At 52.9% G+C, this 26,875-nt stretch overlaps 4 non-coding genes across 4 annotated transcripts; 3 read left to right on the top strand and 1 right to left on the bottom strand.

Moving 5' to 3' along the window:
* Positions 1-5,646: 5,646 nt before the first annotated feature.
* TRNAI-UAU lies at positions 5,647-5,740 on the bottom strand. Its single transcript has 2 exons — positions 5,703-5,740; positions 5,647-5,682 (listed from the first exon to the last, which is right to left on the bottom strand). It is a non-coding gene; the product is annotated as a tRNA-Ile (tRNA).
* Positions 5,741-6,844: 1,104 nt separating this feature from the next.
* Positions 6,845-6,938, top strand: TRNAV-UAC. Its single transcript has 2 exons — positions 6,845-6,882; positions 6,903-6,938. It is a non-coding gene; the product is annotated as a tRNA-Val (tRNA).
* Positions 6,939-23,669: 16,731 nt separating this feature from the next.
* TRNAF-GAA lies at positions 23,670-23,742 on the top strand. Its single transcript has one exon. It is a non-coding gene; the product is annotated as a tRNA-Phe (tRNA).
* Positions 23,743-25,185: 1,443 nt separating this feature from the next.
* Positions 25,186-25,258, top strand: TRNAK-CUU. The gene has a single exon. It is a non-coding gene; the product is annotated as a tRNA-Lys (tRNA).
* The last annotated feature ends 1,617 nt before the right edge of the window (positions 25,259-26,875 follow it).

Here is a 26,875-nt window from a genome sequence, read left to right as displayed (position 1 = left end):
GTGGTGGGGAGGTGGTGACCTCACAGAGAGATGCTGACATCAGCCAGGCAGGACAGGGGCGAGGGGCCAGGGAAACCTCAGAGACCCCTGTGGCTTTGCTTTAGCAAGTCTCCTTCTCCAGGTCTCTCTTTGAGGACTGAGAGAGTATTCGGGTTCACGGACGTGAGTGCCAGGAGGAACCTCTTTCGAGTTTTCTCCTTCCCTTTTCCTGATTTTACTAGAAAACAGCCGTCCCTGTTTAGAAGGTAAGAGCCTCCTCAAGATTTGAAACCTGTTCAGTCTGATCCATCTGGTGACCGTTGAATTATAGGCATGGAAACCACGAGCTTAAGGAGGCAGAATTTTATTCTGCACATGGGATTTTGTCCCTTAGAATCACTGGGGTCATTGGGGTTTGTCCTTTTTGTTTCACCTTTTCGTCCATCCCTCCTTTCTCTTTGTCTCTTGCTTCTTTTGTCCTTTCTCCTGTTCCCCTCCCAAGACCAGGAGGTGTGTGTGTGTGTGTGTGTGTGTGTGTGTGTGTGTGTTATGGGGGAGCAGTGTGGTTTTTCCCCGTGTAGCCAGCACCAGACCTGGCACCACCCCCAGCTCTGCCCCCTTCCTGCCACTGCATTCCCATCTCACCTCCTGACCCTGGCTGGGCACCCCCGGCTCCTCGTAGCAGGGAGCTGTGCAGGGGGGTCTCCTTGCAACCATGAGTGGGTGTCTGGTGGGTGCCGTCACCTCCGCCAGAGACCCCCAAGAAACTCACTAGCTTCCTCCGCATGTGGGGAGGGGCTCCTACTTTCTGTCTTGAGGGGGAGATTCCGTGATGTCAGAGCCTATGGTGAGAGGGGTTTGAATCACGAGTCTGGAGTGGCAGGGCAACCCCCTCCCCCAGTCAGATTCTGCTAGGGGGCTGGGCTGGGATCTGTAGGGAGGAAGACACAGAAAAAAGCAGCCGCCACTATTGAACCCAGGAGTCCTGGCTCCCAGTCCCCCTGCTATGACCTCTAGACCCACCTCTGCTCCCAGAGTCAGGGATAGAACCCAGAGGTCCCTGGCGCCCAGCCCCCTCCCTGCTCTGACCACTAGACCCCACTCCCCTTTTAGGCTCGCTGCCTCTTCTATCCACCCAGGCCACCTGTCCATCCCTTTGCTGCAGGTTTCTGGGGTGTCACCCCTGCTCTGCGCTCCCCCAGTGCAGCCCAAGGCCTTTCCTCCCCCAACCACACATCCTCACCCCTCGTGCTGGATCGTCTGCTTGGCCCCCTGCCCCCTCTCGGGATGCACTGTGCGGCGTGGCTGGGGATTGTGCAATGGCCCAGCACCAGGCAACACAGAACGTAAACCACAGACCCTGCCCCACCCCACCGCACCGGAGCTGCCTTCCGAGTACATTGGAGCCCAACGCCCTGCACCTGTGCCCTCCTGCCCCACAAGAGGGTGAGCTGCAGCCCCCACCATGCTCCGCAGAGGGGAGAAGGGTCAAGCCAACCAGCCCATTTAGGATGGGGGAATCAACACCCTTTTTTCTGCACAGCCACTGACCATCAGCAGGATTCCTCCTCCCTCCTGTGCCTCAGTGCAACTAAATCTCCACACCTAGACAGCCGGTCCATCCGCTGCACCCCAATCCCCCATGCCTGAGCCTCCCTGCCAAAGCCCTGCATCTGGCTCCAGAGAATTAAGTCTCACATCTCGCTGGGAACTTGACTTCTGTGCCCAGAGAGTCTCAACCCCCCTCAGTAGATGACCTGAGTCTGAGAAACACAGTGTCCGTCTTCTCTAAAGAAGTACTTGGAGAGACTATATGTGACCATGTGGCCTAATGGATAAGGCATCTGAGTCTGGATCAGGCAATTGAGGGTTCATGTCCCTTCGTGGTTGTGCTTGTCCAGTTTTACCTTTGGGCTGAAAGTCCTGCTCCCTTCGGGGCTGGAACCTCTTCTTGGCCGCTCAGGCCAATGCTCTGGCTTCAGCTAGAGCCCCGGGAAGGAGTTGGGGGTTGGGTGTCACAAAGGCTGGGGCATGAGCCCCAGGTGCTTCCAGTCTCGCCTTTGCCCTTCCTGACTTGCCAAAGAAACTGGGCGGCTGCCCGGGCTAGAGTGTGGAGCAGTTTCCCTCTTCCAAGTGTGCGCCTGTCCCTGTGCTGGAGGGGGGTTGCTACATAGCCCCTTGGGAGCCTGGGTGTTTCTCTGCTTCTCGCCAGCTGGGGAAAAGCCTCTTGGGGAAAAATCTCCTGCCCCACTGCAAAAGTGAGCACCGTGAGTGGGAACGGTCAGAGGCCCCACCGGGGGGGCTGGCCCTCCTTTCCTACCATCTTCTGATGTTGGCCACAGAGCATCAGCAGCCGCCCCACATGCTGATCTGTGGGTGGCCTTCAGTGGGTGTTTGGCATGGCAGGGAGCAGGCTGGCCAGGGGTCTTTGTCGCTGTCTGCTGGTCACGCATAGGCATGGTCCTGCCCTCCTCTGAACAGCCAGAGTGAGTCTGTGCTTAGAAAGCAGAGACACAGGAGACTCAAGACAAGAGGGTGAGAAAGATTGAGAAAGGGCCTATGCAGACAGCCCACACCACAGGGACACTGCCTGGTGAAGGGATGTGGAGGCAGTTGAAATGTGCTTGGGAGGATGGTGATGAGGGATTGAAAAAATGTTGGACTCAGTGAAAGATGAGACCAAATGAGGGAAGCTGAATGGCAGCTCCACGGAGGGTCATTGTGATCAAACACCCCACCCATGGGCACCTCGAACTGTGCTAGACACAGAGAAAAGGCAAAGAGGGATCCAGCCCCCGAGTGATCCCCTTCTGGGAGAAGAGCCCCTGGATAATTAGGAGGTGGGTTGGGAATGGAGTGGAAGGTCCCTCAGGACGAGGAGAGAGAAAGGCCTCAGAGCTAGGGACACTAGGCAATACGAGTGAAAGGGCTTCACACCCTCCAGCAGCAACAGCTGAGGGCTGCAGGTTCGGCCTGAGATCCCCGGGGAATGTCTCCATCCCCATCTGGGGTTGGTTTAGATTTAAACAATGATGCAGCCTCTGCTCCTGAGCAAAAGCACCGGAACCTCGGTAGAAGTGGGGGAGCCCCGAGGCCCTGCCCTTCTCCATGGCCCCAACTCTCTTCTTCCCCTGGAGGCCCTGCCCCCAAGCCAGGACAGACGCTGAAGCAGGGCCATGGTAAAAGCCACCTAGGGAGCCCCAGCCACTATGGGGAGCTCCAAACCCTCCACCTGCCCTGGCTTAGGGGCCGGGGTGCCGAAGAGCCTGTGGTCATCAGCTGAGGCAGCCAGGAATGCAGCTATGAGACAGCCCAAAGGAGGGAAGGCATCTCTAGCTGGACTCTCAGGTTCAATAGCATGGGGCCATCTGGACCAAAGATTTCCCTTGAGTAGGCATTAGTAACCAAGCAGGAAGGAAAAGAGAGACCTTTGTGCGATGAGGATGCTGAGCAGTAGGGCCTCTGGGGCTTCGTAGCAATACAACGCGGCTCCAGCAGATCCTGCCAAGCTCTGAACTGGGACTGTGAGAGTCAGAGTCCTGAGGGCCGACCATCACCCCACGGGACCAGCTGGCTATGGGTTTTCTGCAGAACACCTGTGACCACTAGTATTCACAGGGCAGACTTGTCCACTGCACTCCTTGGTTCTCTCCAGCTGCTCCCTCCCTCGAGACCCTGTCTCCTCCCCCATCTCTAGTTCTCGTCTCTGCTCTTACCCCACCCCCTTTGTTTTCTCAGGGACCTAGCCCCACATTGCTGTGCTGGCCACGATCCCGTTCAACCTTCCAGATCGGCTGGGCCAGGAGCACATTCCCAGGTGGTTCTCCCCTAGGTAGAGAGCAGTGATGGCTGGTGTGTCCTCACCGGAAACCAGCTCCCAGAAACAGAGCCAGGAGCTGGTCCCAGCGCATCCCCCATCCGCTGCGAGGAGAGAAAATCACCCCCAGCCCAAGGCCCAGCTGAAAAGCGCTTGCTGAATTACAGGCTGTCTTGGAAGCCCCCTGCACTGTGCTGGGCCCACAAATCCATCTCCCCAGCCACAGGGGGACGTCAGTGTCACCGAAATCAGAGCCGGGGGGAAGGGAGCAGACGGGGTTAAACCCTGTGGTGCTTATGGCCACCACAGGCATTGGCCTCCCCTCAGGCAGGGGACTCACAGGCCCTGGATCCCCTGCACCCTACAGCCTGGATCTCTGACACCCCCAGACCCAGCTGGGGAGCTGCTGTTGCAGCCCCTCTGGGGAAGCAGTGGGAGCCACACTCGCCAGTGGCAATAGTTCAGAGGTGGCCACAGACTCTGTGACTCAGGCAGATGGGGGCTTGGCTCTGTATCTCCCCCAGCAGGAAGAACAGAGGCTCAGGGGGGCACAAGAAGGGGCCAAGGTGACAAACAGGAACAGGGGAGATTTTCTTCTTGTTGCAATTCATCAAAATCTCATCCCTGGAAAGCTCCAGCAGGGGGGAAGCTCAGCCCACCAACCCCTCAGTGAGCTCCATAGATACAAGGCCGTCCTTACCCATACACAAACTACGCAGCTGTGTAGGGCGCCAGGAAATGTGAGGCACCAAATTGCCCCAAATTTCCTGGTGCCCTACGCAGCTGCGTACTGCTCCAGCGGCCAGCCTGATCCCCCGGCTGCCTGAGCCGGCCAGGAAAGCTGCCCCTGCCTCTGCTCTGCCTCTTCCCCACAGCCCCCACCCCTGGTCTGCCCCAACCCCCCTCTTCCCCCCCCTGCTCTACCCCATCCCCCCCGCACTCCGCCCCTTCCCCTGAGCTACATCCCGGTGGATGGCAGGAGGGATCAGGCGCACCCGGTACTCACCGGGCGGTGGGAAGTGAAACGACCTGGCCCCAGCCTGCTCTGCTCCACCAGCTCCCAGCCGCGCCACTGGTGAGTGCTGGGGGGTGTTTTCCCCCCAACCCCCAAGTGCCAAGGCCAGGAGCAGAGTGCAGCAGGCTGGGGCCGGATCACTCCACTTCCCGCCGCCCCGTGAGTGTGGGGTCGGGCCTGCCCTGCAATTACCGGGCGGCGGGAAGTGGAGTGACCTGGCCCCAGCCTGCTCCGCTCTGCCAGCTCGGGCTGGGGGACAGGGGTGCTGTTTAGGGCACCAAAATGTCTAGGGACAACCCTGAATAGATCATTTTCCCACAGGGACCGATGGCTGTTAGAATAGAGAGATTCAGGCTGCCTGCACAGGCCTAGACTTTCAGAACTGCGGTGTCAGAGCTGGGAAGGGGGACACTGGGGAACAGACTCTGTCGGTCTATAGAGATAAGCCCGACTGGTGTGAAGGGCTTCGGAATCTGCTTGCTGGGAAACTAACCCCAGTAAACATCCCTTTGTCTGCGCTTCCGACTTCTGGTCTTTTGCTGCTTGCTGTCTGCGTGACTAGAGCCAGGGAAGTGGGAAGCCTCGAACAATGGCTCCTTGCTCCTCTCCCTCCAGGCTCAGGGGTCAAGGATGGGCAGGACTCCAGGCTCTGCTTGAGGGATCCTGGCACAGGGGCTGGGGGGGAGAGAAAGGATTGTAGATTCTGACCTGTGCTCTGGAGAGGAGGTAATAAGTGAAGGGGCATTTTTGACTCCTCCTCAGTGTCCCAGGGCTGGAACTCTACATTCCACAGGGGCAAATGAGGGGGTGATGCCACTTGGCTAATGAAAACCAGTGCTCCAGGTGAGACTTGAACTCACAACCTCAGCATAGCTCCTCTCAGCACTGCCCTATAAGTACTGTGCGCTAACCAATTGCACCACTGGAGCACCTGTTAATTATCATTCTCCGAGACCCCTAGGTTGATACAGGTGAGGGGTGACCCCAAAACATTCTCAGTGGGGCTGAGAGCAGGTAGCGACAAGTGTTGGTACTTGGTGGGGTGGATCCTTCTTAAGGGTTCCAGGCCCCATTTGACCCTTTTGTTCTTCCCTGTGTAATAACAGAGCTGGTTAAGACTCAATGGAGAGTCTTGCTGCAGACCAACAGAGCTGAAATCACTGATAACCAGCTCTAAGCATTAGTCCTGCTTTGGGACAGTGTCTCTCATGCAAGGAACTGCCCAGTCTGCGCTAGCAGTGAGGCTCCCTCACTAACAGCTGAAATCAGGGAGAGCTGTGTGACGTGCAGGGCCCCAGGGGTGCCTGAACAGGGGGGAACAACACCCCAGGGCTTTTAAAAATGGGAGGGCTCTGCCTTGCCACTTTGTAATGACCGTAAGGGCGAGTGAGGGGGGGAGGGGACGGAGAGCAGTGAGCGGGAGGCGGGGTCTTGGGGGAAGAGGCAGCGTAAGACTGGGTCCTTGGGAATAAGGGGTGGGGCAGGGGCGTGGCCTCGAGTGGAAGGGGTGGGGCTACTGTTTGGGCTCTGGTGGCTGCTACTTTTAGGCAGGGCAAGTGCGGGGGGCAAGTGGGGCAATTTGCCCCACAAGCCCTGGCCAAGAATCCCTTCCCTGGCTAGAGGCGCCTTTTTAATTTTTACTCACCCGGCAGCAGTCCGGGTCTTTGGCAACACTTCAGCGGTGGGTCCTTCAGTGCTGCCGAAGACGCAGAGCGAGTGAAGGACCCGCTGCCACTGAAGACTCGGACGCCACCCAGTGAGTACAAGCGCCACAGCGGGTGGCACCTTTTTTATGTCTGCTCCCCCGCTTTGCTGCAGGCCCTCGAATCCTCTGGGCGGCCCTGCTTTTAGGGCGCCTGTTCTGCTCCTGGTGGGACCACAAGGTGTCAAATGGTGCCTGGAACCATTAAGAAGGATCCACCCCACCGAGTACAACACTTGTCGCTACCTGCTCTCAGCTCCACTGAGACTGTTTTGGGGGTCACTCCTTGCCTGTATCAGCCTAGGGGGTCTCAGAATTGTAATTAACAGGTGCTCTAGTGGTGCAATTGGTTAGCACGCAGTACTTACAGAGCAGTGCTGAGAGGAGCTATGCTGAGGTTGTGAGTTCAAACCTCACCTGGAGCACTGGTTTTCATTGACCACATGGCATCACCCCCTCATTTGGCCCTGTGGAATGTAGAATTCTAGCCCTTGGGACCCTGAGGCAGGGGAATAGTCAAAAACACCCCCTTCACTTATTACCTCCTCTCCAGAGCACAGGTCTGAACCTGCAATCCTTTCTGCCCCCCTCCCTCCTGCAGCCCCTGTGCCAGGATCCGTCAAGCAGAGCCTGGAGTCCTGCCCCTGGCGTCTGTACTATTGACACAGACTAAGTGACAGGGACAAAACACTCAAATCCCGCCTGGTGCAGGGAGCCAGGTTTGCTCTTCAAATTCTGTCGTTGGTACATTTCCAGGCCTGGGAATGTCCCACAACAGCATTGAATGGGAAGCTGCCTGCAGAACAGTGACACTGCACAGAGCTCCTGTGGAGGAGGGGTGGGAATTAGTAACATTTTGAGGATCGTTTGGGAAATGAGCCTTTGCTGACAAGGTTTGTCTCTGTTCATATTTCACCTTCAGGTGTTATGTTGAGGGATCTTTAGTATATTTTTGGAAGGTTAATAACTATCTCCTCGACTTTATTTACTCAACTTGAAAATTGATGTCACTTGATTTTTGCATCTCCCTGTGAAAATACAACTGACGTGTGGCTTTCTACAGGGGGTCATGATGTTATAGTTGGGGAATTCAGTCTCTGTACTTCTGGGGAGGGGGTGTTGCTTTTTTAACAGCTGCCTCACGGCCAGGCACACCGGGCTGTTAGCTGCACCCACGGTCCTTGCCAGGGGCCCCTGCTGAACCCTGGGCGGCTGCACTGCCGTGCTGGGGTGACTCTGCAGGTGGAGAAGCTGCTGTGAAGCAATGTAGAGCAGGTGCAGGAAGGAGACAAGGTCACTATTCACATTCTGAACTGCACAGTTTTCACTCCCAGCCCTACCGGTGCCCCTCAGTCCCAACCCGCAGCCCCCTGGGCTCCCCGCTGAGCTCCCCAGTCACTGAGCGGCTGGTGCTCCTCACTCCCGACCTGCAGCCCCTGCTATCCCAGTCCTGACCCCCAGACTCACAGCTCTGATGGTGCCCCTCACTCCCGACCTGCAGCCCCTGCTATCCCAGTCCTGACCTCCAGACTCACAGCTCTGCTGGTGCCCCTCACTCCCGACCCGCAGCCCCTCGGCTTCCCCCAGCTCTGACGGTGCCCCTCACTCCTGACACGCAGCCCTTGCTATCCCAGTCCTGACCTCCAGACTCACAGCTGATTGCTTTGAGAGACTGGTAGTGAGTTGGGTGTGGTGGCTGGAGAACAGACAAAGTGGTTACTGGTTTATGATTTTCTGTTTGCTCCTTTCAGGGAAGGGAAATAGGGAAAGAAAAATAAGCAAACTAATGAAGAGTGAAGAGCAGAAGAAGCTGGAACTGCACAGGTTGCAAGTTGCTGCCCAGAAAGGCTGAACACTGGGCGCTGGGAAAGTCTCTGTTAACTAAGAAGCCCCTGAGCTGAGTGCATCCCAGTTTCAGTGAACTGCAGAGGGGGTGTCTCAGCACAAGAAAGCAGGAAAATGACTACCAGAGAGGCAGCTACTTAACTAGAGCTGGCCAGACTGGAAGCAGAAGAGAAGGCAAAGGACCGGGAGTTTCAATGGAAGCTCAAAGAAGCAGAGGCACCTGTGCACAGAAGGGCTATGGAAGCAGAGGCAGCCAGAGAGGGAGCTGCTCACACAAGAGCCCTGGAGTTAAGAGACAGAGAAATAGAGGCCCAAACTGAGGCCCAGAAGCATGGACTGGCTGTTATGGAGTGGAAGAGACAAAACCCTCCAGCAGCTGGCTCCACTTCCCCAAAAATCCACAAATGGGAGTGACTATGTCCACAGTATGATGAATCCAGTGATATTGCTGAATATTTTATCACCTTTGAGAGACTCTGCACCTCTGTGAAATCCCTGGTGATCAAAAAATGGTCACATTGGTAGCCAAATTGACTGGAAGAGCTATGGACATATTGAATGAGATGCCTATTGATGATGCTACAAACTATGGTAAATGTAAGGAACTAGTTTTAAAACAGTTTCAGATGACACCTGAAACCTACAGGGTTAAATTCAGGAGTCTTAAGAGGGGATCTGGATTCAGTAATGTGGCTTATGTAAATGAAATGAGAGATTTGTTAGATACGTGGGTGAGGGGAAAAGACATTACAAGCTTTGAAGGAATGTGTGATTTGGGCCAAGGGCAGGCATGGTTGCAGTGCACCCTTCCTTGCCAACACCTCAAACACATGCCTGAATTTAAAACCTTCTCCAAAGAGGCAGAACAATCTGCATCAGAGCACTTACGAGGGTACACAAAGGAATTGGGAAATGTAATAGACACTAAACAAGTTAAATTGTGTGAACAAAACCTGTCCGCCATAGATTTGCTGTTAATCTGGGGGTCTTTTGCTACGTCATCAAGCCCAAGGAGTTAATACTAGTGGTAAACCCTTTAAAGATGTGGGACATACCTGATTTGTGGGGGAAAAAAAACTTTTGTACATGCTAGGGATGGTGACAAGACAGTCCCACAAGAATTGTTTCTTTTCAACTCATACCTGTAAATAGGCTGGAAGCTTGGCACAGCAGCAAAAGCATAACAGGCCTACGCTGCTGTGTGGGAGGGGAAACTGAGGCACACTGCCTTATGCCATTGGTGGCTAAATGCCAAGACACCTACACGTTAACAGATATTGCTGTCTGCACTCTGTTAGCAATACCACACCCCAACATGTTTTCAGGCAGCCGGGGACCAGGAACCCCATACCTTGCTAGACCACCCATGTAGGACATCATACATTTAAAGGTACTGAAAGGGGGTTTGACCAGAGACAAGCAGGGATTTTAGGTGTCCCGTCTCCACCATGGACAGTGTCCAAGCCTCTGGCAGTAAGGACAGGAGGAGGGTGTGACGTTGCGCGCACACCCCCGACCCAGGCCCGCCCTTCAGCATTCCTGGGGAAAGACCAACATGGCCAACATGACTTTGGGCCAGTAGGTCAACCAAGGGGGCTGTCTCCTGGGTTTACTCGGAGTTCTGCAGCTGGGCTGCAGCCAGGCACGGGAGGCCGCCCTCTTGGTTGACCTACTGGCCCAAAGTCACTTTGGCGGCGCTGGTCTTTCCCCAGGAATGCTGAGGCACAGGCCTGAGGGAGGGAGACTCAATCCCCCTCCCTATTGGTCAGGGCAGAAGAGGCGGCTGTAAGAGCGGCCAGGTCCCTGAGCTGGGCCTGCCAGCGTCTGGGGAGGGTGGAGCTGACTGGGGCATGGTGCTGGCAAAATGCCTCAGGGTGCTGGCGGGAGGAGCAGGCCAGGGCCAGGGCTGGGAAGAGAGAGAGAGAGAGAGACCAGCAGGTTTTCCCTATTGTTTCCTGCTCCCTTTTTCTTCCATAGTTTCTCCTCTGCATGAACTTTCTCACTTTCACTGTGAGCCTGGCTAGCTCAGTTGACCAAGTGTCAGACTTTTAATCTGAGAGTCAAGAATTCAAGTCCCTGGTCAGACACTCAACTATTCCCCAAGGTTTCAAAAAGCTCTGTCTCTGGAGTCCTTCTCGATGTTACTTTTTCTCTTCAGGATTTTGCCTTTCCTAAGAAGGGGTTTTGTGTGTGGGTTTGAAGGGGCAACTTCCTGACACCCCCTCTGTCCTCGCAGGCTGGAGGAATAAAGGCCTCTGGGCAGGGGCAGCCCTGGACTAGCTGCCAGCACCTGGCGCCCCAGGCGAACCCCGCAATTGTCACCCCCCACCCCCAAAGCCCAAGGGCAGAGCTAGGCTGAGGTATTTTGGTAAACTGGGAAACATTTTGCCCCTTTTTTCCTTTTAATGTTTTTAAGCCTTTTTTTTAAACAGAGGCTTAATTATTCGGTTTGTCCATCTGTCCATGTTTCTTTCTCCATCTTTCTGGTTCTGGCTGCCCCTTACTACAGCCATAACTCTAGTCTTGAACTTTATAGAGTAGTGAGGTACTTTAAGGGTTAAATGCTAAATCCCAAACCCAAACAACACTAGTTACCTGTGTCTGGCAAAAGGTGTCCGGCAGTTTTGCCACTTTGAATGATTCAAATGGATTTTCAGTGGCATTATAAAAAAAAACCAACAAAGCAGAACCAAACCAATTCACCTTGAACCTTCAAAACAAGAGTTTTACAAACCATGAGTGTCAGTTTAGGTCCTTAAAACCTTACATCATCACACACAAAGTTCTCTTTTGCCTAACATCCCTTGCAGTGCGAGTACTCTTTTTTACACAACTGTACCCTGATTACACGGACATCTTGTACAATGAGAGACAGCCAGAGGCAGGCAAGTTAAGTGCCAATAGAAACCCCTGACATTCCTTTACCCAGTAGTCTAATAATTTTGATGAGATTATCTCTCGGCCTGCTGCCTGCAGCCGTCCATTATAGACCATTTCTGTGGGCAAAGGGCCCATTTCCTGCCTCTGCCTCCTTAAGCTCGTGTTTTCCATACCTAGAATTCAACAGTCACCAGATGGATCAGACTGAACAGGTTTCAAACCTCGAGGAGGCTCTTACCTTCTAAACAGGGACGGCTGTTTTCTAGTAAAATCAGGAAAAGGGGAGGAGAAAACTCAAAAGAGGCTCCTGGAGCTCACGTCCGTGAACCCGAATACTCTCTCAGTCCTCAAAGAGAGACCTGGAGAAGGAGACTTGCTGAAGCAAAGCCACAGGGGTCTCTGAGGTTTCCCTGGCCCCTCGCCCCTGTCCTGCCTGGCTGATGTCAGCATCTCTCTGTGAGGTCACCACCTCCCCACCACCTTTGGCCAATAGTCTGAGGTCCTGCAAAAGGCCTTTGTGATGTCACTGCCACACCCATCCCTTGCTGGGCTAATGTCCTGCCCCTGCCCAGGCACTGTGGAGGTTTGAGCTACTCCCTGTGGATCACCCCACTCAAGGAGCATTCGTTCTAGGAAGCAAGCCGGCTAGACAGGAAAACGTCAGACGCTGCTCCCAATGCTACACTCAGTTTTTCAGAAATTAGTCAACTTTATGGCCAGAAGAGACCATTAGAGCATCTAATCTGACCCCCTGCATATCACAGGCCTCCTGTCTGACACAATAGCTACTTTTGGAGAAAACACATTCCAGAAAGGCATCTAGTCTCCATTAAATGACATCAGGAGATGGTGAATCCACCACTTTCCTTGGTAGCTTGTTCCTGTGGTGATTCATCCTCGCTGTAGAATAAATGTGTCTTATTTGTAATATGAATTTGTCTCTTTTCACCTTCCAGCCATTGGGTCTTGTTATGCCTTTCTCCGCTAGATTAAAGAGCCCTTTAATACCCAATATTTTCTCTCCATTAAGGCCCTTAAACACTTCAATGAAGTCACCTTTCAATCTTCTTTTGATAAGCGAAACAGGTTGAGCTCGTTCAATAGCTCCCTAGAAGGCATTTTTCTCCAACCCTCAGAACATTTCGTGGCTCTTTGGTCATCAGACTTGTGAACTGCAGCTGGATGTGGTTCTTGTTCTTCTGCACAGCACAGCTCCTGGAGAAGAGGGATCTGCAAATGTACATTCATATGATGCTTTTGTTTAATTGATGAAAACATAAACTAGACACTTAGAGGATTGGAACGGATTTCAGCAGATGGACAGCTTCGCTAGGTTTTTAATGCATTTGGACAGTGAAATGTTGAGTGTTTACATTCATATGAAGCATCCCCGTATAGTGGAGCTCCTGAACATAATGGAGAATGGAAATGAAAATGTTTTCCTTTTTTTTTAAAAAAAGAAAGAGGGTTATAAAGGAACAGGGGGGGTTGAACTGAGGACTACTTAAACTGCAGTCAAGCACTCTAACACTGAGCAATATCCCCATGACAACAGGACTATGGAATCATGATTTTCAGCACTTTGAAGGACAGACCCTGCTTCATCGAGCTCCTTTGCCATTCCCAGACCACAGGTGGTTTTAAAAATGGGGTTTGATTAAACTTCTTAAATGTGGCAAACACCACAGCTTGCACACCCACCGATATAGCTTCTCCCACTGACATAGCTGCCACCTCTTGGGAAGTGGATTAACTACACCCCCAGCAAAACTTTCTCCCTTTAGCATAGAGCAGTGGTTCTCAAACTGTGAGTCAGGAACTCAAAGTGGGTCATAACCCTGTTTTAATGGGGTTGCCGGGGCTGGCATTAGACTTGTTGGGGCCAGGAGCTGAAGCCAAAAGTCTGAGCCCCACCACTCAGGGCTGAATCCCTCAAGCTCTGGTTTTGCCCTCCCCCAACTGGATAAGAGGGCACAGTGTGAAATGTTTGGGGACCACTCTTTTAGGATGACTTTCTCAATCACTTCTATGCAGTCCAATAAAAGCTATTCCTCACCCACCTACCCCTCCATCAGGACCGACTAGGTATGTTCTGCTGCCCTTCACTCATGCAGGAAGGATAATAACATTTCATTCCACTCAATCCTAAAGTGATTTGTAACCCACCACCAGCCAAAACTGGTCATTTTGGGAAAGTGGCCCCATCATGCTGCATAGCTAGGCAGAGTAGGTGTGTCCATGCAAACACGGTCTGTTCCTGAAGTCTTTCCCCCAGCTCCTCACTAGATGTGAGGGGGGAGCTCATTCAGCCTCTGCTTCCGCTTAGTATTTAAAAACTCCTTATTGTCCCTAGCTCTGCTGGCCTTAGATTTCCCCTCCTGTCTTTTTCATGACATTTCTCATGAGGTGGCTGAGTGCTTAAGGTGATGAACTGCTAATCTATTGTGCTCTGCATGCATGGGTTGGAATCCCATTCTCATCAGATGCATTTAGTCTTCGCCCCTCCTTTATAGACAACTATCTCCCCCTTTGGTACAATGACAGATCAAACAATGTTGTTTCTTGCAAACAAAAACCTTCTCAGAAACTCAGAACTCCCTTGCTTTAAATAAAATGTCTAAATCCCAGATTTCTTAAAAAAAATTCTCTAGTGCTGTATTTCTTAGTTTTTATCTCAAAAGGGAACATCCTCATCATCTCCCCCAAACACTCTGGGACCTGCCCAAATTATTAAAATACCCTCAACCTGAGCAAGGCCAGAGCAGTGAACCAGAGCTAGTGTCTAGGCCAAGCTGTTCTGAAGGAGGCAACTCCAACATTTTCTCCCTGCTTCCCTTGGCAAGGTCTGACTGAGAAAACAAAATTCCCCAAACTGAAAATTTTCTGCTGAAAAACTAATACTAGTCTGTTTGGGGACTTTGGTTTGCAAGTATTATTGTTATTATTCTCTTCTGATTTCTGAGTCAGTTCAGTTCAGTCTTTGTCCTCCAGGTGTGTTTCCAGCTGCTGAGTTGTGGGGGAGCGAGACCAAGTTATGATGTCTCTTCCCCTCTTTCATAGTTTCTTCCAACTTGCTAGGAAGCTCCTTTGTTACCATGTGACTCAAGCAGTGTCCATTGTTGCTGTGCTATCTCGGAGACGTCTGCATTGTACACGGTTCCTGGGCTAGTCCTTGGGAGTGTGGATCCCTTCAATGGGCCAGCAGCGAGTCTGGCTCCTCCCTTGTCACACCTGAAAGGCTGGTGGGGGCATTTCCCAACCTCATAACATATCTCAGTAACACACACAGAGCAAAACTTCATAACTTCCCAACCAATGCGAGCACACACAATCCAACACGATATTAATGTTCAACAGATCAAGACTTTTGAAATGACACCTCACCAGGCAGACTTTGTACAAACCATGGCATCATTATATGAGAGTGGTGAATATGGGGCTTGCAGGGTGCTGCTTTGAGCACAGCGTGCCACACCTGGGCTTCCACTGCAGTGGAGACGTACCCTTAGAGTCCATCTCTCCTGGGATAAAGATGGCAGCAGGGCTGGCCTGGGTCATCTGACTTGGGCTCATGGAACTAAAGCTGAGGGGCTAAAAACTGTGGTGCAGATATTTGTGTTCACACTGAAGCCTGGGTTCAGAAACCCTCACCCCTCATGGGGCCTCAGAGGTTGGGCTCAAGCCCATTTGTCTGCACTGTAATTTTATAGTCTTGCAGCCCAAGCCCCATTACCCTGAGTCAGCTGAGCCGGGCTTTGGGACAGGTGCCCTGGGTGTGTTAATCACAGTGTAGACATAACACTAGGCTACGTCTCCAGTGCAATGAAACACCCATGACTGGCCCGGGTCACATTAATCAGGGTCATGCAGCTTGGTCTGGAGTTAAGTTGCAGTGTCGTGTCTCGGCTCAGGCTCAGTCCCTGCTCTGGGAGCCCAGAAGGGTGGGAGGGAGTTTAGCGAGTGGAAATGGTGAAACCGCTTTGAGGGGACTGGACCACTGACCTACCAGCTCTTAACTCCCAAACTTTCATCAACTCTATTATCAGTGCCTGTGAGTGTAATTTAAACCATAAGAAAAAACACACTGGGCCAGACCAAAGATCCAGCTAGCTCTGAATTTTGTCTTCTGACAGTAGCCAATGCCAGGTGCCCCAAAAGCCACTCCTCACCTCACCACTGGGAGTTGAACCCAGGATCTCCTGTTTACAAAGCAGGTGCTGTAATCAGCTGAGCCACACTGCCTGCTGTTACTTAAAGCATCGTGTCTGCCCACACCTGACTCTCTCCCAATCCCCACTGAGCCCTGACAAGCTTTGCTCGTGTTTGGATTCTGTAAAGCAGAGGAGCAGGGGAAGGTTTACTCCCAAGGTGTGTGAGTGATTCTTTGGACAGGTCTATGCTACAAAATTAGATCAGTGTAACTCCATTACTTAGAGGTGTAAAAAATGTACCCCCCCCCCCTCCAGCAATGCAGTTATATCAACCTAATCCTGGTGTAGCTAGCGGCTCAGCTGTCAGAACTTTCTGGAGCTATGAAAGGGGAGGGACCCAGCCTCTGTAGCAGGAATGCAGGGCAGGCGAGTTCATGGCAGGCATTGTGGGTTACTGGAGGCGGCCACTTATGGTGATATAATGAACAGCAGCATTTACACTGACAATTTGTCGCTTGAAGTTTGCTGCAAAAAGCTCTAGGCCTCTCATCGAGGTTGGGATTGAGGGGCACTGGGAATAGGAGGGGCTGTGGGTTGGGACACAGGAGAAGAGGGCCGACGGAGGGAGTGTTGTGTGTTTTTCACACAACTGAGCAATATAATTCTGCTGAAATAACTTTGTAGTGCAGACCTGGCCAAAGATTCACACACACACAGCTTGCAAGGAAAACCTCACCTGCTTCTCTGCTTTGCAGAATCCAAACACATGGAAAGTTTGTCAGTCCCCACTGGGGATGGCAGAGAGTCAGGTGTGGGCAGAGATTATCCCTATCCACAGGCAGGTACCATGGCTTAGCTGTCTAAAGCACCTGTTTTGTAAACAGGAGATCCTGGGTTCAATTCCCAATAGTGCCTTGTTGAGTACCTCTTGGAGCACCTGGTATTGGCTACTGTCAGAGGACAAAACAGAGAGCTAGATGGACCTTTGGTCCAGTCCAGTATGGTTTAAATTACGCTCACAGGCACTGATAATAGAGTTGATGAAAGTTCAGGAGTTAAGACCTGATAGGTCAGTGGTCCAGCCTGTCACAGATGACCTCCCTCTGGGACAGGGGCAGGTCTGGGGGCTCACACCAAATGGCTCATTCTGGCTGCCAGAATCCATGGGCAGCTCATTTAGTTTACACCCAGGATTGAGTCCTGCTTTGTGCACCGTGTGTGAGAATGAAAATCCTAAACCACCCTTTGAAATAACGAATGCAGCAGGACGTGTTATTGTCCCTGCCCCAAAGCAGACAGACCAATGGAGAAATGCCATTGAGTCCAGGGTAATACTTCACCATTTCCACTCGTTAAACTCCCTCCCAATCTTCTGGGCTCCTAGAGCAGGAGACTGAGCGTGAGCTGAGACACGGACACTGCAACTTTACAGCCCAAGCTGCATGACCCTGATTAATGTGACAGGAGTCAGCCGTGGGTGCTTCCTTATGTCTACACTGTGATTAAAACACCAGGGCACCTGTCTTAAAGCCCAGGTCAGCTGACCCAGGCTTATGGGGCTTGGGCTGCAAGACTAAAATTGCAGTGCAGACATATAGGCACTAGATTTGCCTTTTTCCAATCATCCAAGACCTCCCCCAATCGCCATGAGTTTTCAAAGATAATGATCAATGGCTCTGCAGTCACATCTGCCAACTCCCTCCAGACCCTCAAATGCATTAGATCCGGAACCAAGGACTTGGTCATGTCCAGCTTTTCTAAATAGTCCTTAATTTGTTCTTTCACCACTGAGGGCTGCTCCCCTCCTCCCCGTACTATGCTGCCCGTGTCTGTGAAGACCGAGGCAAAAAAAAGCATTGAGCACTTCCGCTTTATCCACATCATCTGTCCCTAGGTTGCCTGCCCCATTCAATAAGGGTCCCACACTTTCCCTGACCACCTTCTTTTTGCTAACACACCTACGGAGAAATTGACTTTGAAGCTAATCAAAAGAAGTTCCATTTGAAATACAAATCATTCAAATCGATACTGGGTCAGTTTTCTCCTCTATTCTATTTCTCACACACATTCCCCCACCCCAACCTTTGGAGTGAGGTTTTACAGCCGGACATTTTAGGCCAAGGGGGGTAAATTACATCAAAGAAGCTTTTCAGGATTAGCCCCCATTTCCTACATTACTAACAAAAAGAAAAACAAGACAAGTTTTATTTCTCCAGTATAATTCAGTTGATCACACAATTAAGTCTCTTCTCCGTTAAAGAGTAACTTCATGTGTAATTTCATTTTCATTGGTAATAATAAATCCTCAACAATTAAAGAATTTTCTCATATATGGCAGTTTTCCTTTAATCCCCCTTTCCACCAGTGAACCCTTGAGTACAGTTGTGGTTAGGGATTAGATCGGGGTGGGCAAATTTTTTGGCCCGAGGGCCACATCTGGGTATGGAAATTGTATGGGGCCATGAATGCTCACGAAATTGGGGGCTGGGGTATGGGAGGGGGTGAGGGCTCTGCCTGGGGCAGTGGGCTCTGGGGTGGAGCCAGAAATGAGTTCAGGGTGTGGGAGAGGGCTCCAGGCTTGGACAGGGGATTGGGGTGGGGCGAGGGATGAGAGGTTGGGGGTGGAGGAGGGTGCTCCAGGCTGGGACTGAGGGGTTAGGAGAGTGGGAGGCTGGGGCAAGGGAGGGGGTCAGTCTCCGGTTGATGCTTACCTCAAACAGCTCCTGGAAGCAGCAGCACGTCCCCGCTCTGGCTCCTACACGGAGGCATGGCCAGGCAGCTCCCAGTGGATGCAGTTCCCGGACAATGGGAACTGTGGAGGTGGTGCTTGGGGTGGGGGCAGTGTGTGGAGCCCCCTGGCTGCCCTTATGTGTAGGAGCTGGAGGGGGGACATGCCAGTGCTCCCAGGAGCCGCACCGAGCCACAGCACATGCGGAGCGGGGCAAGCCCCCGACCCGCTCCCCGGCTGGAGTGTCGGAATGTGGCAAGCCCTAGCGCCTGCTCCCCAGTGGCTGGATTAAAATGTCTGAAGGGCCGGATGCGGCTCCCTGGCCGTAGTTTGCCCACCCCTGGATTAGATACAGTCCTGGATCAGAATCTCTGTAAAATAACAGAGATGAGGTTCCTATTAAAAATGCAGCCATCTCACATACGACACTGATTTCGTCCTACACACAGTTCCATCACCCACAAATGGTGAGTTCAACAAAAACACCACTTCTGTTTCCTCCACATCTACATCATTATGGACAGTGTCGTGGGGTTGATACATCCTGTCACAGGGTGTGTGGCCATGTACGGAAGAAGGCAGGGATTTGGGGGCGGGGCGGAGAAATCTGTCCCCTGGGTCAAGACAGCTTGTCTTCAGGTGGTGACTCCATCCGGTGGTGGGCGCAGTGTGGGGAAGAGGGACCTGGGACCACCCCACTCCACCAGGTCCTGACCCAGGGCCTTGAGGATCCAATACTCCTGTGTCCAGGGTTGATCTCTCACTGCAACAGTCCCGCTCCCTGAGTCACTTCCCCCCTTACGTCCAGAGTCGGTAATGTCCCGGCATCCAGCGTCGCATCCTTGGCGGTCAACTGGGTGTCTGCAGGGGCCTCAGGGTGGCTGGATGGTGCAGCCTGGGGGTCCAGCAGCTTCCTGGCAGGAGCCCACAACATAGGCTGGTTCTCCTCCTCAGTCCACCCAGGCTGAGCTGAGCTGCTCCCTTTTATACTCCGTCTCCAGTCGGCGCATGCCCAGAGAGGGGGAGGGGGTGTGGCCTCTTCAGCCCACAGGGCGCAGTTAACCCTAGAAGTGCCAGTTCAAGGTTGATACACCTCATCACAGACAGCATTTCCCAAATGTTGGGATTAGCTAGGAGATCTCTTCAGGAGTAACCTCCTGCAGGGACTGGGTCACAAATACCTTGGGAACCAAATACCTGGGCATTTTGCCTAGTTCCAAGTCACTTACTGTGGAATTCTATCCCTGGATCATCTGAGACAATATTGACTTAAACAATTGAACTACCCTGTGACCATGTGCACTTACTTCCATCAGTTGCACCATTTGGGGTCTCCTGCTGTTCACCTTTTTAGAATTGGAGATTTAAATACACAACTGTTTCTCTGATAATATGTCCAGCAGCTTGGAGTATTCTGTCCTGTTGACTGAATTGCATTTGAATTTTCTCCATGTCACCACGCAGGGATAGGGGAAAATCCCTTCCACCCCAGGGACCACCTGTTCCAAACCCCCCAGAGTGAACACACCCACCCACAGGAAAAGTACAATGGATATAACAAAGGAAGATATTTATTTACAGAGGGATGAGAGGAGAAAAACAACAAGGTGAAATATAGAGGGAGCAGTAGAACAGGGTTGCATTTAAACCCAGGTCCCACGGGCCCAGTGGGAGCACAGTCTGACAGGGCAGACACTGAGCAATGTGTCTGCGCACAGAGTTCACGAGTCCTGAGCAAAGTTCCAGTCCAGTGGTGAGTCTTGGGTGCTCCTGGTCATCTTCAGTGCCAGTGAACTCTCCCCAGCAAACCCCTCCGGTGCCCTCTTCTGCCGCTCTCTGCAAAGCCCCAGAGAGCGACCCCCCTCCCCACTTAACTAGCTACAGCCTCCCTCCTTGTTCCCAATGCAGAGTCACCAGCCCCAGTACTCACAGCCCCATGCAGCTCTGGGCAGCCATGATACAGGATCCGGCTCCGGCCTGTCCTTCTTCGGCGATTCCCCCCCTGGCACAGTGCACCTCCTGGCTTCTGTCCTGGGCTGTCCCCGACTGAGCCTGTCCTTCTCAGGCTTTACGCAGGTTTTTCCCCTTCCTTTTCGAGGGCCTGAAGACTGCCTTTCTCCTCCCTCCTTCTGGGAAAAAGATTTATAGGGGCCATGCTCTCTATACCCCAAAGGGGTTACACAAATAAGATGCAAATATTCAACAGCGAGGATGATTCACCACAGGGACAAGCTACCAAGGAATGTCATTTAATGAAGACTAGCTGCCTTTCTGGAATGTGTTTGCCCCAAAAGTAGCTCTTGTGTCATACAGGAGGCATTTGATATGCAGGGGTCAGACTAGATGCTCTAATAGTCTCTTCTGGCCATAAAGTCGACTAATTTCTGAAAAAACTGAGTGTAGCATTGGGAGCAGCGTCTGATGTTTTCCTGTCTAGCCAGATTTCCAGGGGTGGCTCTAGAAATTCCGCTGCCCCAAGCAGGGCGGCGCGCTGCACCGCTCGCGCCACCCTTCCCCGGTCCCGCGGCCGGGGCAGAAGTGCCTGCGGACGGTCTCGTGGTCCCACGGCTCCGGTGGAGCATTGGCAGGCATGACTGCGGAAGGTCCGCCGGAGCCAAATGCCGCCCTGCCAGGACAATGCCGCCCCACACGCCTGCTTGGCGCGCTGGGGTCTGGAGCCGGCCCTGCGGCTTGCTACCTAGAACGAACGCTCCTTGAGTGGGGTGATCCACAGGGAGTAGCTCAAACCTGCAAAGTGCCTGGCCAGGGGCAGGACATTAGCACAGCAAGGGAGGGGTGTGGCAGTGACATCACAAAGGCCTTTTGCAGGGGCTCAGACTATTGGTCAAAGATGGTGGGGAGGTGGTGACCTCACAGAGAGATGCTGACATCAGCCAGGCAGGAGAGGGGCGAGGGGCCAGGGAAACCTCAGAGACCCTGTGGCTTTGCTTCAGCAAGTCTCTTTCTCCAGGTCCCTCTTTGAGGACTGAGAGAGTATTCGGGTTCACGGACGTGAGCGCCAGGAGGAACCTCTTTCGAGTTTTCTCCTTCTCTTTTCCTGATTTTACTAGAAAACAGCCGTCCCTGTTTAGAAGGTAAGAGCCTCCTCGAGGTTTGAAACCTGTTCAGTCTGATCCATCTGGTGACCATTGAATTTTAGGCATGGAAAACACGAGCTTAAGGAGGCAGAATTTTATTGTGCACCTGGGATTTTGTCCCTTAGAATCACAGGGGTCATTAGGGTTTGTCCTTTTTTTTCACCTTTTCCTCCATCCATCCCTTCCTCCTTTCTCTTTGTCTCTTGCTTCTTTTGTCCTTTCTCCTGTTCCCCTCCCAACAGCAGGAGCGGTGTGTGTGTGTGTGCGTGTGTGTTGCGGGGGAGTGCTCGGCAGCTCGCACTGTGGGAGGTCCACCCAAAAATGTGAGGCTGAAATAGTGCTCGGGCAGTGATCCCCACCGGTGACCTGGGCCATCCTTTGGGATCTCTGGTGAGAACCCTCAGCCTCCCGTCCTCAGTCTCTACCCTGATTGGCTGAGCAGGGGGTTATTGACAGGGAGGAGATTCAGGTCTTTGTTGTTCTCTTTTAAGCCCAAGTAAATAAGTCATAACCAGTCATATGTTTGATGAATTTTGCTACTTCTCTGCATTAATTGTCTCTGAGCAGTTCATGATTCTCTCTAACATTGCAGTTCTCCTCAAATCCTTGCTGAATAATTACTGTGCACTGTTGTTGGTCTGGAGCTCATCCGAGAGCACTTTATTCAGGTCATTCAATGTCTGAAATTCAAGATGTGATGGTTAGTTTGAAAATCAGGGCTCTTGGGTCCTATTCCCAACTCTGCCACTGGCTGGCTGTGTGACCTAAGACAAGTCAATTCTCCTTTCTCAGCCTTAGCTTCTCCCTCTTTCAAGTAGGGATAATAATGATCCGCTCCTGTCTACCTCACGGTGGGTGGAGGATGGGGATCCATTGGAGAGTGTCACTAGGAGTATCAGAGGGGCCGTGTTAGTCTGGATCTGTAAAAGCAGCAAAGAGTCCTGTGGCACCTTATAGACTAACAGACGTATTGGAGCATGAGCTACTGCACATGGCTAAGCAAAGAGAACAAACCCCAAATCCCCCCTGTGCTTTGGGAGCCAGGTTTGCTGTGGGAATCCTGTAGTTCAGATGACTTCAAGCCTGGACGTTGTGATTCTTTACCAGTTTCTCTAGCATTGGGACAGTTTTGTGCTGACGGCCGAGTGGTTAAGGTGTTGGAGTCGAAATCCAATAGGGTTCCCCTGCGCAGGGTCAAATTCTGCTCACAGCGAGGCCTGTGTTTTAGCCAGTCCCTCACCCGGGCAACACCTCTGTACAACCCCCTGAGATACTCTCAATTCTCTCCCCACCCGAAGTAAATTCTGTTCTGCTCCTTTCATAGAGATGCCTGGGACAACCCCTCACACTGTGTCCCTGAGGGGTCAGGCAAACTCTTAGCACCTGAAGCCTCTGCCACTCACCTGGTGCCCCATAGATCAGCCATAGCCCTGGTTCTGCTCCTCTCTCTAGGGTGTGAAAGGAGCCAAGTCAGCGACTCCATGGGAGCTACGGGGCTGCAGAACCAACAGAGCAAAAATAGGTGCTCAGCGCCCACTGGCAGCCAGCTCCCCCACCCCACTACAGGCCTTGCCGACAAGCTCCTCCTCTTCCCCTTCAGCCCCTCCCACCTGCCAGTGATCAGCTGTTCAGTGGGGTGCAGGAGGCGCTGGGCGGGGAGGGGGAGGAGAAGGGACAGTAAGAGGTGGGAGAGGGAGAGGAATGGGGCAGGAAGGTGCAAGCCGGGAAGAGATGGGACAGGGGTGGGGGCTTGGGGGAAGGGGTGGAGTGGGGACAGGGCCTGGGGTTGAAAGGGGGGGATTTGTCCTGGGCCCTGCACCCCTTTAGGGCCGGCCCTGAAGGGAAGCACTGACTATCACAGTGACAATACAACTGACCAGCATTGCGGGGGAGGCTGAGGGAGATCCGCACTCACCAGGTCTCTTCTCTCCCCCACGGTGAGCCAGACACTGCTCTCCCCTGGCTCTCACTCTAGCAGCTGGACACCAAGGAGCCATTTCCCCACAGGAAGTGCATTGAGTGCCCCTGTGGTGCTGGGGGGCTGGCGCTGCTGCTGCCTGTGGGGGCTGGCAGGGGGGTTGATGTTTGCACAGACTCTCAGCTGCCAGGCCGGAGGGGGCACTTGGGACCTTACCAGACTGGCTCAGTGAAGATGGGGGGTTGACAGAGCAATACAGACGCTCTCCAGAGCACGGAGCAGCAGCCGCCCATGCAGCCAGGCAATGAGCATTTCCCACAGCCTGGAGCCGAGGGGGAGGCGGCAGCTGCTGTTCCAGCTCCTCGGGGACAGGCCCTGTCAGCCAACGGCGCTTCTTACTCCCCACAGCTAAGGGCGTTGGGTTCCTCCGGTGGGGGTGTGGAGCAGCCGTTCGTTTTCCTGTCCTTTTTGTGTGCAACATCTGACAAAAACATCCCAGACAGAGAAGCAACAGGCGAAAATACTGTTTTGGAGGTGCCAAAGTAGCTCAGTTGGGAGAGCATTAGACTGAAAATCTAAAGGGCCCTGGTTCAATCCCAGGCTTTGGCAGGTCCTTTCCTCTCTCTTTGTGCAGGGGTGGCTTGTTTTGTGGGAGCACAGCAGTGCCTGCACCCAAGGTGAGTCCCTGAGCTTGGGCTCTGCAGTAGGAAAACATAGAAGGGGCTTCTGCCCCTAGTTGGCCCACCTGACCTTTAACAAGGCGAGATGGGAGCTGTCTTTCCCAACACAGCAGGAAGAGAGTGAGGCAGGGTGACCCTCAGGAGTGGCACCAGAGGGCTGCTGGGCAGTGACAGGCAGGGATTGGGGATGGAAGCTCCTCTGTGCAGCTGAGCAAGGGCAGTACCAGGGAAGGGGCATCTGTAAAAGTGACCCAGCAACACCTCTCCTCCTCTGTGCACCTAGAGCAGAGGCAGCTGGTGCTGACAGCTCCAAGGGAAGGGTTAAAAGCCACAGAGCAACTGAGGTCAGCGCTAGAGGAGGGCAGGACCATGCCTACGTGTGGCCTTCAGACAGGCACAAAAACACCCAGCCAGGCTGCTCCCTGCCATGCCAAACACCCACTGAAGGTCACCAGCATGTGGGGCGGCTGCTGATGCTCTGTGGCCAACATCAGAAGACGGTAGGAAAGCAGGGCCAGCCCCCATGGTGGGGCCTCTTACCGTTCCCACTCCAGGTGCTCACTTTTTCAGTGGGGCAGGAGATTTTACCCCAAGAGGCTTTTCCCCAGGTGGTGAGAAGCAGAGAAACACCCAGGCTCCCAAGGTGCTATGTAGCAACCCCCCTCAAACACAGGGACAGGCGTACACTTGGAAGAGGGAAACTGCTCCACACGCTAGCCCGGGCAGCCGCCCATTTTCTTTGGCAAGTCAGGAAGGGCAAAGGCGAGACTGGAAGCCCCTGGGGCTCATGCCCCAGCCTTTGTGATGCCCAACCCCCCAACTCCTTCCTGGGGCTCTAGCTGAAGCCGGAGCATTGGCCTGAGCGGCCAAGAAGAGGTTCCAGCCCTGAAGGGAGCAGGACTTGCAGCACAAAGTGAGCACAACCACGAGGGGACTCAAATCCTGAATCATCCGATCCACAGGGAGATGCCTTATCCTTTAGGCCACATGATGAGTGGGTCTAAACACTTCTTTGAAAAAGCTGGACACTGTGTTTCTCAGGTCATCTGCTGAGGGGGCCGAGACTCTCTGGGCACAAGAAGTTAAGTTCCCAGCGACACGTGAGACTTAACTGTATGGGGCCAGGTGCAGGGCTTTGGCAGGGAGGCTCGGTCATGGGGGATTGAGGTGCAGCGGATGGACCGGCTGTCTAGGCACAGAGATTTAGTCTCCCTGAGGAGGAGGAGGAATCCTGCTGACAGGCAGTGGCTGTGCAGAAAAAGAGGAGGGGTTCCTGGGACTTTTTTTGCCTCTCTTTTGCCTGCCTGCTCACTCTTGCCTGCACACTGGGATAATCACTCTTGTGGTGAATGGTGAAGCTCTTCCCTAACAAGCCGAGGTAGCTCAGGTGGTAGAGCATCAGGCTCTTAATCTGAGGGGCCAGGGTTCAAGCCCCTGTCTGGGCGCTCAGCTTTTAAGTTGCCTTGTGTGCCAGGAGCCAAACTCTGTTCACAGCCACACAGGGATTCCCAGAAGCTGTGGCCATTTCCTGGAAAGGTTCCTTTCCTTAGCAAGCAGGAGACAGGCTGCAAGTGCAGATAGCGCAGTCTCTGGCTGGCAGGAAGCGCTGTGGGGCCAGGTGCTGAGAAAGCCCAGAGGAGGAGCAGCAGAGATGAGGGGAAGAGAGACAGAGAAGCAATGAGGACAGAGCACAAGTGTAAAGGGGGCATCTGGTCTGGCTATTGTGGCAAACTTCCCTGGTTTATACATGACCCTGGTGGAATTGGCCTGTGGAAGGATCTGAGTCCCCACCCCCTTACCCCGAGGCTGCCTGACCTCGAGGACTGTTAGGATACAGAGATTCAGGCCAGTCTGCAGAGGCCTGTACTTTAAAAATTTAGGTGTATTTTTATCACTTAGCTAGTTATAAAGATATAAAAGAAAGAATAAAAAATCATTGTCTGTCTGTGTAATGGCCTTCTCTTACTGTGACAGTCTGAGGCCTGGTTCTTCGGCTGAGCAGCAAAGGCAGCCATAAGCTGGGAAGTGTCTGGTCACATTCACACATTCCCAACTAGTCACACTGAAATAAGGTGCTATTGGGCTGTTAGGAATACAATCCTGCCCTGATATTCCATCACCTCCAGAGAAAGGGAAACTTAGTTTGGTAGCATCCTGTCTGGCAAGAACTCACTTATCAATAGACACAGCTGAAAAACCCTGTCTATTGTGACTCAGCAAGGTCACAAGGCATATCTGTAATTGTGAAATCCTCCCTTCTGTATTGTTTTGTATGTTTATTTGCATGGTCTCTGTCTGGTTCTGTGATTGTTTCTTTCCTGCTGTGACAGGAAAACATCAGATGCTGCTCCCAATGCTACACTCAAGTTTTTCAGAAATTAGTCGACTTTATGGCCAGAAGAGATAGATATATGTATAGATGTATAGTTGTGAAATCCTCCCTTCTGTATTGTTTTGTATGTTTATTTGCATGGTCTCTGTCTGGGTCTGTGATTGTTTCTGTCTGCTGTATAATTAATTTTGTTGGGTGTGACCAGTGAAGGAGGTGGAATATAACCATGTTACAGTATATTAGGACTGGTTAGTCTAGAGAAGGAGTGAGGGTACCAGGCAGTGTGGCGGTCGGGGCCACGTGGTGAGTGCCCGCTGAGCGCTGGCCGCCCCCTTCTCTCTCCCCACTCCCTCCCTTCCCCGCTAGACCGGGTGCGCACTGTGCAGCACATGGAGTCCACTGGCTCTGGCCGCCATGGAGGGTTTTTTGTTTTGTTTTTCCCCTGCTTTGCCGGCCGCGCCGGTGTTTTCCCCCCCACCCCCCTGCTTTGTTGCTCCAGCCCCCATTTTTGTGTTGTCCCCCCCAACTTTGCCGCTCCAGCTGCGCCGTATCCGCCCCCCCACACCCCTGCTTTGCCGCTCCAGCCGTGCCGTTTTTTCCCCCGCTGTTTTGTTGCTTGGGGCGGCAAAAAAGCCAGAGCCGGCCCTGCCCACACCTGACTCCCTGCCATCTCTACCGGGACCTGACAAGCTTTGCTTGTGTTTGGATTCTGCAAAGCAGAGGAGCAGGT

The sequence above is a fragment of the Mauremys reevesii genome, unplaced genomic scaffold (assembly GCF_016161935.1).
Source record: "Mauremys reevesii isolate NIE-2019 unplaced genomic scaffold, ASM1616193v1 Contig4, whole genome shotgun sequence".
NCBI classification, from domain to species: Eukaryota; Metazoa; Chordata; order Testudines; family Geoemydidae; genus Mauremys; species Mauremys reevesii.
The sequence above is the reverse complement of the archived record's forward strand: the minus strand, read 5'-3'. Positions and strand labels throughout refer to the sequence as shown.